A 15,102-nucleotide genomic window follows, 5' to 3' on the forward strand; every position below is an offset into this window, starting at 1 on the left:
AATACTCTTAAAAGAAAATGAATAGGAAAATTAAGGTGATGTCTTTTCCTTCAACTGGCTTATCCACAAATTTAAAGAGACACAGACTATTGAACCTGGTTAAAAAAAGAAGGTATTGAAATACTATGCATTCAGGAATCTCATAAAGCAAAAAAGGACAATAGACCATTGCTAGCATCAGGGCAATGGAAAGTAACGGCAGAATCTAGAGGGACCAATAAGATAAGAGGATTTTCAATGATAATGAATAAAAGCTTAGATATGGAAATCCTGAATCAAATTAAAGACAGAGAGGGAAGATTTATAATTGGAAGATTTAAATTAGGAAATAAGAAATATATCATATCTAATATATATAGTCCAAAAAGAGACAAATAAAGTTAATTAATAAAGTGTTCCAAACATTCTAAGAAGGAGAAATTATAGTAACAGGGGACTTTAATATAGACTTAAACCCAAACAAAATAATAAAATTAAGTAAATGGGATTAAGAGAGGGATATGAACTAATCAATAAAAAACCCAAATCAACTTATTATTCTAACAGATATAAAATATAGACCATATTCCAATAAGGGAATATGAAATATGAAAAATCCAATAAAATATACGTATGAAATATACAAACAAAAGGAATCTGGATTTCAGACCATGCACCAATAATTATAGAGATAGAAGTAAAAGAGGAACATGATTCAAAGCTTGGAAGAACAAGCATTTGACTCCTGCCCCTGCCAACATACCTGAAGCAAGGTCAGCATTAACAAATGAACCTGGAGGAGGAGAGCAGTACTGTGAGGAAGCAATAATCAGGAGAAATTGTTCACAGGAGTTGGAGAAGGCTGGGGAAGGGTTTGAAAGGGGAGGAGGGAAGAGTACTAAAAAAGGGTCTGAAGGTAATAAGAAAATTAGTAGTGTTATTTTCTTGTGTGTGTAGGAGCAATAAAGCTGGCTACGTCCACCTTGGAGTGTGAGTACTGGTTAATTGCTAGAAACTACCAGCAGAAGTTGACATAATAACACTACTCACACTTTACTACTTGTCCTGAATAGCAGTGAGAGAACCAGCAAACCATGTCATTGGAACAGGCTCTCAGGGAGAGTGAGGAGGATGAAACAGAGACCTCTCCAGCTGGGGCAGGAACGCTGTTATCCCCATATGGTGAGACGGTGATTGGCAGAGCAATTGCTGGCACGCAGTGGACATCTACTCAGTTCCCTGCTACTGGTGCAGAAGGGATGACTGTAAGAAGGAAGGGTGGAGCACCACCTCAATGGCATGGAGATGAGGCCCCACAGCGCCTTCGAGTTTTGGAATCCAAGGTTGATTCAATGGAAACCATGCAACGAGAGCTTTCCTTTCATTGGAAAGGGGTGCAACCTGTGGGCAGTATAGAGAAGTCAGCTGCAAGTGCCAGTTTTGAAATCCCAGCAGGAGTGAAAGGAGGGGCTCCTAAAAGCATGGGGCCTACTGGTGAACCAAGAGAAGACAAACAGAAGGGAATAACTCGGTTGTAGAGTATGCATTGAAGTTCAAGTCATTGGCAGGTAAAATCGGGGAATGGTCAGCTGCCACTAAAGTGGAGCTATTTAAAGGAGGATAGAGACCAGATCTTCTAGAATGGGCATTATACCGTGATGATCCATAGGACTTAGAGTCCTGGATTTTGTTAGCTGGAAAAGTGGAAAGAATAAAACAGCAAGTGAAAAAGCGGGCCAAGGATTTTACAGTTGGTAGAAACACGGCTGCACCTGCGGCAAGTGCGGGAGGGCTCCAGTATCGTCCCAGGCAGTGCATGAGCAGCCAGGAATGGAGGGGAAGAAATTATGGATGTTTCGTGTGTAGAAAGGAAGGACACCTAGCAAGAAATTGCCTGAAGAATCCAATGAGGGGGAGTAGATCAGAGTGCCCCGACAAAGGGAAGGAGAAGCCCTGGCAGGCATCATCCCGATGGGCTGGAAGAGAGAGGGTGAATGTGGGCAGAGAGGAGGACGACTGGATGGCAGATCCCAATCCTGGAGTGGAGTCGGGTGAGGACGAGGGAGAACTGGGACAGCTGGCGGAAAACTCCCACGATCTGCAGTGAGGGCGCCCCAGCCGCAGATCCGGAACTCTCGGGGTGCAGAGCCGCTGGTGAGTAATGACTGCGAAATGTTATTACAGATTGTTCTAGCCAATATAGAGAAGGAGAAAACTGTGTCTCTGAAGGCCCTGGTGGACTGTGGGTGTACCAGATGTCTGATCTCCCTAGTAGTGGCAGAGAAGCTGGAGTTAAAATTAGAAAAGTTGGATTCCCCCATTGGGATGGGACCAAAGCAGGAGGTGCCTCAGTGGAGTACAAAACTGGTTTTGTGGCCATGAGGGTCGGAACTCATCAAGAAACCTTACAATTTGTGGTGACCCCAAAAACACAATATCCAGTGATAATGGGAATGGCATGGCTCAGAAGTAGAAATCCCCAAATAGATTGGGAGAGAAGGACTTTGATGTTTTCAGATGGGATGTATTCTCCATCTTATAAAGAACCCAGACCAGGGAAGAGGGATGTAGCTGGTGTACTTATACAACCAGTAGAACAGGAGATGGACTTGCTAAAGAAAACTATCCCAGAGGCATACCATGACTTCCTCGATGTGATAAAGCAGCAGGGACATTACCCCCGCACAGCAAGACAGACTGTGCCATAAAATTAGACCCGCAAGCCAAGTTACCTAAGCCCAAGCTGTATGCCATGTCGGAAAGAGAAAAGGAAGCTTTGCGGGAAATTGTGCAATGAAAGTGTCAGTGTGCACCGCTCAGCATTCTTGTGGGTAAAGCCCCCTATTCCCCACGATCCCAGGAGGGAACCCAAACGAGGGGGCGGACACACAAGCCAATAAAAATAATGTACTTTTTTCAGCCCACCAACTGGCTACTAAATCAGGCATTCTCCTAAAACTCCCCCAATCTCATTAACTGATTACAGTGTTTCTTTTCAGGCGGTCCACAAGGGGAAAAAAGGTAAGGTTGAGGTTAGCAGCCAAGTGCACCAAGCACCTCCACAGGCTGTTGACTACCTCAGCATTTAGGCTCCACTCCTGGAGTTGCAGGGGTGACCACACCTTAAATAGCACTCTACACCCCTACCAAAGTTTTGTGTCAGAATTCAAGCTCAAAGCAGAACTGTTTAGATTTTCTTTTTCCACAATCTGATCCAGTACTCAGCAAGTGACAAAAATGAAAAACTGTCCAGATATAGTTCAAAAGGTCATTTCCCCTTCAATGAATGATTCAGGAAGCTTTCATTGAATAGTACCACTTTAAAATTAGTAAAAAAAAATAATGCTCACTTTTTTCTTTCTGATACATGGTTTGCTTTTTCTTTCTTTCTTTTTTTTTTTTTGCTTTTATCCATATAGACAGAAATCCATATGTCCTTACTTCCACCCCCTCTTCTCTACTTTAAATGCACATAGTAGTAGAGGCTGTTGTTCATATTTGCTAGTAAGTCAATCTTTCTTCCAGACATCAAGAGATGACCTCTCAAGACCTAAAGATTTATCAAGTCAGCAGTTTATTCCCTTAGGCCACCATCTTCAGCCTCTTCCTCTTCTAGTCACGTCTACTGAAGGACTTTGCAAAACCCCACGAGGAAATGGAATAATCTGCTTCTTTCTAAAGAACAAGAATAACGCTTCCACTGACTGCACTTTGTCTGTGAGATCAAAAAGCTAATAAAGGAAGAAGACTTCATCTATTTGAGAAAGGTTCTTGGTGATGTTAGCATTATAATTGACATAGAATTAGAGCACTGTCTCCAGGTGAAAGAGAAATGTTGTTTGCTATGAGAACATGTTGTAAGTGTGCATGTATCTGAATCTACAAAATGTTGCATAGAATTTAATCTTTTAACCATAAAAATGGTGCTTGAGATTGTTAAATATATTGAAAATACTTTCAAATTATTATTAAACAATTTTATATACCTATTGTTTTCATCAACCAATGAGTCTGGACTGAGAACATACGTCAAGTAAACCCATTGATCTCAATGGACCTATTCTTATCAGATCCGATTTTTTTTTTAAAAAAAAAGTTGAATGACTTTTGAATAGGTGTTACAAGCAAAATGAAAGAAGAAAGTAAGGAAGGAGAAATTGGGTCCATATAATCATCATCATCATCATCATCATCATCATCATCATCATCATCATCATCTTTATTTATATCCCACTTTTCTTCCTAAATGGGACCCAAAGCAGCTCAACATTTTTTTAAAAAACAATACAAATAAACCATACATATACTTTATTAAAGAAATAAGTTGGATTCTAAAGGGCAAAGAGAAAAAAGAGACAAGAATAATTTCAGGATGAGAGAGAGTTCTGAAGTTTTTAAAACACTGTGCTGACAGTATCTGCTTCTGGTAATATCTTCAGAGTACCTGCTATAGACTCTTCAGAAGACTCAGAGTGGATGTAACTGGAAGATGTTATACTTTGGGCTCATCTACACTGACTATATAATGCAGTTTGAAGCTAGTTTTAAACTGCAGTGGCTAGATAACACATGACACTGAAACATAATGCAGCTGGAAATAAGGGGAATTAAAGTGCATCAAGCAAAGTCGGGGGAATTCTAAAGTAAAATCTTTAATGCAGCATGGGCAAAATGTAAACAATATCACTGGCAAAATCAGCTCTGCAAAATGTGAACATGTTGTAACAACCTAACCCTAACCCACCATGCTGAAGTGCTTTGTAAGTGAGGCCTACAGAGGGTGGACAGGTAAGCTAAATTGCAGCAGTTTATCTTTACTTCATCTCCCTCACCAGGTGCCCTATCCCACAGGCTGTCAAGTTTATATATATTTGAAGGTAGGTGGTAGGGACAGAATAGGTATTCTGTTGGTTTGTCATGCTTCCTAGTTGAATTGGTCTTGGCAAAGGTGTTAAGTTTTCCCATTTCTATCAGGAGTGACTCAGGACTTCATACGTAGAGTTTGTTTCCTAAATATATCAAATCAATTCAAACAAAATTTATAGGAATTGAAAAGTGCTGAGAATATGAGTTCTTTCGCTATAAAATTCAATTTCCAAGTCCTGTACTGAAATGATTTGAGTACCCAGTATCCAATATCAATTTCCAGATTAAGGTTCTAGTACATGTGGTGACCTCCTAGCTTCAGGCACCCTGAATATAATTGTCGCTTCATTTTACTATAGGACAGTGACAGCTTTGGGCACTTAGGTAGATGACATACATCAAGAACTAGAGGAGTGTGTCCTTACTGCTGAAACCTTAGGAAAAAATAAAGTCTTATACAGCTTATGATCAATAGAGCTGAAATGTGAATGTTGCCCTACAAAAGCCTGACAAAAGATGTGCAGGGAAGGTTTTCTCTCAGTCCCATCACAGGTCTACCTGACAGAGCCTACCCAGTGGTTGCTCATATTCTAGGAAATTCCCTGTCAATGAGCAGCTAGGATGACCTCATCGCCAATCTCCTTTCTCAAGGAGGTGAATTCTTTTAAGAAACTTTTAATGATTTGTAATGAGCTTTTTATGAAAAGGGGGTACTCTATTTTTAACATTGAATATGAATACACACACTTTTTTAGCTGATCTTGTTTTAACTTTGTGAGCTCCTTTCAGTTTTACATCAGAAGAAAGGTGACACATAAAGTGAATAAATAAATATTAAAACTATTCTGTCTTGTGCACTACATCAATTGAACTGCACACACATCTTTATTCTCATTTCATTTCTTTTCTCTTCTTTCTATCTTTTCCCTTTGTCCCTGAAACCATGAAAGTGATAGGTTGATCCTAAGCATCATATATCTATCTATCTATCTATCTATCTATCTATCTATCTATCTATCTATCTATCTATCTATCCCAATAATCTCAATAGCTCTTGCTTCAGAATGGGAATGAATAGATAGTGCTGCCAGGGTGGTTTCTGTTGCCTTGTAGGAGTAACAGATACACTAGTAGTTATCATCACCCAGATAGGATCACATCATTAAATGCATTTATATGTGTTATTTACAATTTTCTTCAATAATTTATTTGCAATCTAGGTTTAAAAGTATTGGTATGAAAAACGAACATAAAAGTGTATTCAACTAAAATGCATTCATTTGCTCATTAATTTTAGTTTGAGCAATTCCAATTTATATTGTAATCAAACAGTATTCTTGGCAGAACAGGAAATTCTGAATTTGCTGCATCCACTCCAGATAAGCTTCCTGAATCAAGTACAGTATAAATTTCTTGTAAATCTTTTATATGCTTCTAACTAAGCACATATTTTAACTTAGCCATCTGACCAGAACATCTGTTATCTGCTCTTACATTCTGGACCTTGATATCTCTCTCCTTTCTAATGGATCCCTGAGATGTGTTTTATAGTGTAGAAGACGCATTAAAGTAAACAGCAGCTGTTGCTTAGTATTGGACTCCATGTCTTCTTTTGTCCAAAGCTGCAAATCTCTCTTTTATTCCTCACATAAGGATATTTCTATAATCAGGTCTGTAAGGAAACTAAGCTATCTATAGAAATGACAAGGATTTACAAATGTCTGGCTATAAAACCCTGCACCAGTCCTTTTTTCTTTTATGAAAAAATACCACACAAAGGAAATTAGACTTTCGAAACTTCAGCTTCAAAAACTAGTGAAGCTTTGTGGGGCATAACCATTCGGTTAAAGTCAGGCTTGGGCAGCCTGCAGTATCGTCACATCTATTTAAATAGCAAGAACACCTCTTGTGCCAGTATAAATACCTGCATGAGCTAAAGAGAAAGAGTACACCTCAGAAAACATTATGACACTTAAGAAACTAAGGATAAGAATCTTAACTGTTAAGAAATGCTTGGTCCATGAAATTCATTTTCTACTTGTTTTCACACCTTTCTACCAGTGAACAAGGAAGAACAAGGATTTGCGTCAGGAATCACAGTTCTCTTTGTTACACGCTTGTTTGCTGGTGGGATCAGCTGAAAATAGTGTTCCCTTTGCTTCCTGATGGGAAAGTGAACCTATCGCCTTCTCTCAATCCAACCACTGGCTCTTAAAGTGGGCTGGTGTATTATTATTATTATTATTATTATTATTATTATTATTATTATTATTATTATTATTATTATTATTATTCATTTTTATCCTGCTTTTCTCCTGTGGGTGGGATTCAAAGCGGCGTACAATATATAACATTCATACAAATACATATGACCACAATACATAATTAGTTAAAACATCATATCCCAACATAAAAAATCCAATTAACATATCAAATAAAACATTTAAATCCATACAGCAAGCACCACTTAAAGATATACATAACCTCTGGCCACTGAAATTATTTATCAAATATTATCAAAATATTTTGTAGCATTTATTCAGGTTTCTAGTAAGACTACATGATGTTGCTTAATACAGATTAAGTCTCCTTTATCCAAAGTGCTTGTTATAATATGTTGTTGTTGTTGTTGTTATTATTATTATTATTATTATTATTATTGGATCTTGCAATATCTGTATTTGCATATACATAACAAATGAGGGTTGGTGGAAAGGGGTTGGTCAGAAATCCAGGCATGCCATATGCTTCCTGAGGTGTCAGCACACTTTTGGTCCTTGGAGAAATATAGCAGGAAGGGAATGGAAAGTCCTTTCCATTGCCCATGTGATTATTTTTCATTCTCTCTGGGTTCAATACTAGTAGCAACCATTGGGGTTCCTCTTGACTTGTCCTAGTGGCCATTTGCACTCCAATGTGCTCTGCCATGTTGTGGTAAGAAGGTAAAAGCAAAGATTCTGTGACATCTACTTTCTACATGGGCCTCATGTAAGCAGTGTCCTTCTGCTTTCTCCCTTTTTTATTTTCCCCACCAGGGCTCCTTCAGGACAACCTCAGTTGGCACTGGAAATAAATATTACTAGCCCTCTTACTCCAAGGGCAGTAGTGGATTGGTGGTAGCAATTTTTCCCCCCAAGTATTTCACATTTCTAGATATGGAAAATTCAGCCTGTAAAGATCACATTGATCCATAATTCTACATCATGAATTGAGTACTGCAATGAAAGAAGTCTCTAATTTGACTCTTGAGTATGTATCTTGCAACTAGCATTGCCTCCTTTGTAAAAGGTATTTGTATGAACCTTTCATATACATACAGATCACAAGGAATCTCCGTAGGTTGTGGAAAAAATTAACTAGGGTGATAAGACAAGAACAATATTTAGGGCAACAGTTTTGGACATTCTTGCCTGATATTATGAACTAAATATAAGCAGCTGACTATTGAAAAACTTTGTCACAGAATTCTGCATGTAAAACTTTCAAAGTATATATTTTATTGTTGAGCTTCAGTTTGATTCAGGCCCCTTTACACTGCCAGATAATCCAGGTTATCAAAGTAGAAAATCCACGTTATCTGTTTTGAACTGGATTATCTTAGTCTACACTGCAATATAATCAAATTCAAAGCAGATAATGTGGATTCTATACAGCTGTGTAGAAGGAGCCTAAGTGGTAAGAATTTTGCATAGAAAATAGAAATATTTATTTTCAACTATTACAAACTTGCATGGATGACATGAGTATTTTGCAGTCACCAGGCATTTCTTGCTTCCCTATCCTGAATTATTTAAACCAGCTTTCAAAAAAGTACCTAGTCACTCACCCTAAGAGAAAAATCCCTTAATGTAGGTCTAAAATTGCACCTAAAAGTGGCATAAAAAAAAATTTGATCTTCTTAATAGTCTCATTGACATTATTATACAATTAATTAATTTCTACACTTATCTGTTTGGCTTCTATTTTATGAGAAAATGTGCTCTTCCCAAGTGTTTTGCCTTCCCTTCATTTTTATGTTTTTTTATGAAGACATGTGTGATCCATTTCCTGGTCGAATAATTAAAAAGCTATTACAATGACCATCAGAACAGGAAGCCTCTGTGAGCCTGTTTATGCAAACGAGCATGTCAGAGCTGCCAAGTTTATTAAATTCTGGAAGGATCAGTATTCTTGGAACATCACTTCTCTCAAAGGTCCAAGGGCTTCTGTTTTGCTCCTGTTGTAGCTTCAAATTAGATTCCACTACTTTACATACCTGCTTCATGTTGTACAATCTACATTTAGATTGAGGCTGGGTTGAAATCATTTTGAATGCAGCACACAGCACAGTCAGCCTGCTGAAACCTATTCACCATGCCTCAAGAAAGGAGACAATTATTTCCTCATTCTAGTGTGAAGAAAATACACAGAATTTGTTATAGGGAAAAATTCTGTTGCTTGAATAATATTCACAAGAATCATTTTTGTGCATGATCATATTTTTATTCATAAACCAATCCAACTGAAAAACAAATTTATATCTTTTGCATTTCTTTCTCCTTGATTGCTAATATACATTCTTCTCTTCCCTTTATTTATGCCTCCTAGGTAGTTTGACAAAAATGACCTGTCTGGTATAGTGTAGTCTGGGGGCATTTGCACAAAGCCAACTTCTCAGCTTTTTCCTTCAGTTTCAAATTGACAAATCAGATGTTCTGTTCCAAACTGAGAGAAATGAAAAACGCATTCTGGTCAGATAGGTCATTCCCCTTAGGGACTTTTCATTGTTTTAACACTAATCTGTGACCAAAATGCCTTGTCAGGCTCTTATTGCATTTAAAAAGCTTTGGGTGAGGTTTATATTGATTTGGAATAAGGCAACTGACAACATTGCAATAAATTTTTACTACTTAGCACTGATCAATATGGATTTTTTCCCTGCCTTTCTTTGGAAAATTGCTTTCTGGGGCTCCAGATAGGGTCAAACTGCTAAGTTAATTATATATCATGTAACAGGTTGCACAGTTTATCTAGCTCTAACATTTAATAGCTCTAATTCCTATCAAAGATATAAGGATCCCATTTCCTTTTCACCCAAAATTAAATTATATGTTTCAACTATAGGTGGAAAGTTCTTTTTCTCACTAATTGTGTATTTAGGATATTGTTCACAAATATAATTCTTATATGTAAAGTACAGGGCACTTAAATCCATAAATACTCATAATAAATATTCTGTGAGGGTGCCAATTCTTTTCTTAAGATGAGAATATTTGAACTATGGATTATTAAAGACTGTTTCTGTGATTTCTTTACCCACATGAGTGAGGATGATGATGATTAGGTTTCTCCAAAAAGCAAGAGACCTGGTTGAGGGAGAGCATTGGAAGCCTCTGAGAAGATAGGCCAGTCTGGAGACGTGAGGGGTTGGCATCCAAGCCAACCTCATTTAGCCTGTGTGAGGGATGTGACTTAAGCTGTTTAAGGCAGTCTTTTCCTCGCAAGGGCCTCTTTTGTCCCAAGGTAAGCCTGGAGGTGGGAAGGTGATCCAGACGTAATTGACCGGGCATGGAGAAAAGTTAATCATGCCATGAGGAAGGCAATGGTAACCATGGTAGGTCATTATATTGTATACCCTGATATAGTTTTCCTGTGGGAGGAGGAAAGGAAGAGGTGGAAGAGGAGGCCTTAAAACACCTGCCTGCTGGACCCTTCTTGCTGCTACCATTTGCTGCTTGCCAGCACAGAAGAAGTGAGTCCTGCTGCCCCACCCCTGGCCTTGCTTCTGCAGTTGGAAGGAGGAAAGGAAAAGGGTGGAGGGGAAGACTTTAAAAACTCCAAAAATTCTGGAGAAGAAGGCAGAGAAGCTGGCTTTAAAACATTCCCTGTTCTCGGTCCTGCCGTTCCTGCTGCCCCACGGCTTGCTACAAAGCGCGACCTATTGATTTGTCCTTGGGCTCATCTTCGGCTGTTAACATCTCATCACATCTTTTTGCATCTTGCAGCCTGCTAAGGGGTTGAAACTGTGGGAATTTCTGGGCTGGGCCCATAACATAGCTATTATCACCACTGGCTGGCTACTAGGGTTGGACCCATTGCCGGAATTTAATCTAAATCTGGTTGGACCCGGAAGGGGGGGGGGGTTGTTTTTTAAAACTGAGCCATCAATCCTCTTGTGACCAGGAGGTTGAGAACAGTACTGTATAGCTGCTAAAATCCTGCACTGCTGCTAACTTAATGTTAAAATGTGTTGCTGTTGTAATCATTGATTGGGACTGCCCACCGGAACCAGATTGGTTTTTTGGTGATAGAAATTCATTCAATGTATTTAAATGATAGGCACTTTAGATATAGAATTGGCCCTTCCAGCCCCTTAGTTTTATTCCTACTTATGTATTATGCACTTTATAGCCTCCAACTGTTACTGGATTTTGCTATTACAATATCTCCTATTCCTCTGCACAGGTCACTATCAGTAATTGGATTGTGGATGTGAATGAAAAAGGGGAGGGGGAAGTGTTGGAGGGTTTTGGAGACTATGGAGAGGGGTGCGAAGAGGGTGGGAAGTGCCACCATTTTGGGTTGTTAAATTGGCCCAGTCAGGTTGACCCAGTTAAACAATGGTCAGAGGAGGAGACTGGGGGATGTGCAGAGGATGGGGGGAGTTCTGGGATGGTTATAGGAAAAGGGAGGTATAGGAAAAGGAGACCAAATGTGTTAATTTGACCTAGGGACTTTCAGAGATCATTATTAGTTCTAAAACATATTCCAAAGGGGTCTCCTGACAAGGTGAGTTTGGGTATCCGGTATGGCGGACCTGATGGATTAAAGCTGGTGCTGTTGAATGCCAGATCAGTTAATGGCAAAATGACCACTATAAGTGATCTGATATTAGAAGAGCGAGCAGACCTGGCATGTATAACAGAGACCTGGTTGGATGGGTCAGGTGGGCCTAACATCACTCAGCTCTGTCCTCCAGGTTACTCTGTTCAGCACCAGCCAAGATCCGGATGGCGGGGAGGCGGGGTGCAATAATCTATAGGGATTCTATCCCCGTGACCAGATGCCTCATCCCGCAATCTACCTCATTTGAAAGCATCCACCTGCGGGTAGGAGACCGGGACAGTATAGGGATATTTTTAGTATACCGTCCACCCCGCAACACTACAAACTCCCTGAATGAGCTAGTCAGGGTGATCTCGAGCTTGGTGTTGGAGTCTCACTCTCTATTGTTGGATTATGGTTGTATGTGTATGAAATGTAAATCCAGTGTTTTCTGCTGTTAGGCAAGAGTGTGTGTTTCAGTAATGAAACAGTTAACAGCAGGCTAGTTTTGACTGACAGCTTGTTGTGATTGCTATGACCTATCAGGCATGGTTTCCGGCTTGGAGGTCGTAACTTCCTTCGGATTGAGGAATGTGTTTTCTTATCTCTGTGAGTGTGTTGAGCTGGTGCTTGCCAAGGCAAGAGCCATTGGAAAATGCCAGCTCAGAGCGATGGCTTTTGCTATGCTTTGTAAATATGTTTATAGATATTGAAATAAATGTTTGGACTTCAGACTACAGATGTGTTTGAGTCTGACATTGAACAGAGGAATTGGTGTGGCAGATGATTGCAACCAATTCATCAGGGTGCTGGTGATCCGGAGAAGATGATTGATGGAGTTTGAAGAAACCCACCCAGCATGCACCCTGATCCCCACGCCGACATCTATAATGGGGAGATGGCCAGAGCAATAGACACGATCACTCCAGAGTGGTCCCTCACAATGTGCAGAGCTAAACTGGCACCCTGGTTCTCTGGGGAGTTGGCAATGATGAAGCACGAGACGAGGCGCCTAGAGCGCGTGTGGCAAAAGCAACAGAGCAAATCAAATTTAGAATGGGTTAAAGCCCAAAGGAAAGCATATTGCAAAGCAATGGCTGCTGCAAAAAAAGCCTATTATAGTTCTAGAATTGAGGCAGCTAAAACCATCCTGCCAAGCTTTTTAGAACAGTCAGAGGGTTGCTTAATAACACCCCTCAAACTGCGCCCGCAGACGACTCGGCAGAGAAATGTGAAGTTTTTTTCCCAGTTCTTTTCAAAGAAAATTGCTTTGATTCGTTCCGAGCTTGACGCCGCGGTTGATGCAATCTCTGAGAACACCTGCTTGTCCGATTTTGATGGATTCATTTCAATCTGTGCAACCCGAGGAAGTGGACAAGGTCCTTGGAGAAGCAAAAGCAACCACATGCATCCTAGATCCCTGCCCATCCTGGCTGGTTAAAGAATCCAGAGGGGGGTTGATCGAGTGGGTAAGGGTGGTGGTGAATGCCTTCCTCCGGGAAGACAGACTTCTAGCCGGCCTCAAACAAGCTGTAATAAAACCTCTATTGAAGAAGCCATCACTTGACCCCACTAATTGAATAACTTTCAGCCTGTTTCCAATCTTCCGTTTTTGGGCAAGGTCGTGGAACACGTGGTTGCCTCTCAACTCCAAGGGTTCTTGGTCAAAACTGATTATCTGGAACCGGCACAGTTTGGCTTCAGACCAGGGCATGGAACTGAGACGGCCTTGGTCTCCTTGGTGGATGATCTCTGCAGATAGCTCAACAGGAGGAGTGTGTCCCTGCTGGTTCTCATGAATTTCTCATCGGCCTTCGATACTGTAGACCACGGTATCCTTCTGGGTCGCCTTGCTGGAATGGGCCTTGGGGGTACTGTGTTGCAGTGGCTCCTGTCCTTCCTTGAGGATCGTACCCAGAAGGTGTTGATAGGGGACAGCTGTTCGGCCCCACAGCCATTGTCTTGTGGAGTCTCACACGGTTCAGTACTGTCCCCTTCGTTGTTTAACATCTACATGAAGCCGCTGGGTGAGATCATCCGGAGTTTTGGAGTCCGGTGTCATCTGTATGTGGATGATGTCCAACTCTATCACTCCTTTTCTCCACGTCCAAGGATCCTGAACCAGTGCCTGGCTGCTGTGTCGGACTGGATGAGGGTGAACAAATTGAAGTTGAATCCCGACAAGACAGAGGTCCTTCTGGTCAGTCATAAGGCTGAACAGGGTATAGGGTTACAGTCGCACTCCCACTGAAGGCACAGGTTTGCAGTTTGGGTGTCCTCCTGGACTCATCGCTGAGCCTGGAACCCCAGATTTCAGCGATGGCCAGGGGGCCTTCGCACAACTCAAACTTGTGCGCCAACTGCTCCCGTACCTTGGGAAGCCTGACATGGCCACTGTGGTCCACGCTCTTGTTACATCTAGTTTGGACTATTGCAATGCTTTCTATGTGGGATTCCCTTCAAAGACTGTTCGGAAGCTGGAACTAGTCCAACGTTCCGCAGCCCGGTTACTAACTGGAGCGCCATTCAAGGAGCATACAACGCCTCTGTTGAAGCAGCTCCACTGTTAGCTTCCGGGCATAATTTAAATTGCTGGCTTTGGCCTACACTCGGTCTGCTCTCGGTCCCGCTGCCGTCACAGGTGCATTTTTCGGTGGTGGCTCCATGGCTGTGGAACTCCTTGCCAAGGGAAATTAGGGAAGCTCCCTCACTCATGTCTTTTAGGAAGCAGCAGAAGGCAATAGGCAGATGTCTGCATCTTTTGGTGACTGGTATTGACTTTGGCACCCATTTTGGGTGAAGGGAGGGTCCTTCAGGTTGGGACTGGGGGGCTGAGGCTCAGTAAGGAGCTACTAATCTTGAGCTTGAACAGATGGTTGGCTCCCTCTTCTAAAGTTGTATGGCCTAGGGGATAAAAAACCCTGGGAGGACTTCCAGTATGATTGTGCCAATGTTAGCAACACATGTAAGTTGGGCCTGAACTTGAGATCTGATGATTCACCCAGGATGTGGATGAAATGGTCATGAAATTGACATCTAGTTCTCACCAGTAAACCCACTTGTAGTTGCTCTTCCACAGTGAATTGATGGTCTTCAGGAGATTTTGATTAAAGATTAGGTCAAATAAACAGTTCATTAATTATACTAGAGTCTCTCTTATCCAACATAAATGTGCCGGCAGAACATTGAATAAGCAAAAATGTTGGATAATAAGGAGGTATTAAGGAAAAAAACTATTTTCCTTAATTCCTCCTTGCAGGCCGGATGCTGTGCCCAACGGGAAAAGTCTGCACCGAGTGCATCTTTCCCCTCCTGGTGGGTTCCCGCTGTGCAAAGAGGCCTGCTGCACATTGCTGCCCAGAGAAACAGCTGTTTCTCTAGGCAGCAACAACATTGGGCCTCTCCACGTGCCGGGTGCCTGCCAGGAGGGGCAAGATGCAGCTGGTGCAAGCC

The sequence above is a fragment of the Anolis carolinensis genome, chromosome 3, assembly GCF_035594765.1.
Source record: "Anolis carolinensis isolate JA03-04 chromosome 3, rAnoCar3.1.pri, whole genome shotgun sequence".
Taxonomy (NCBI): domain Eukaryota; kingdom Metazoa; phylum Chordata; class Lepidosauria; order Squamata; family Dactyloidae; genus Anolis; species Anolis carolinensis.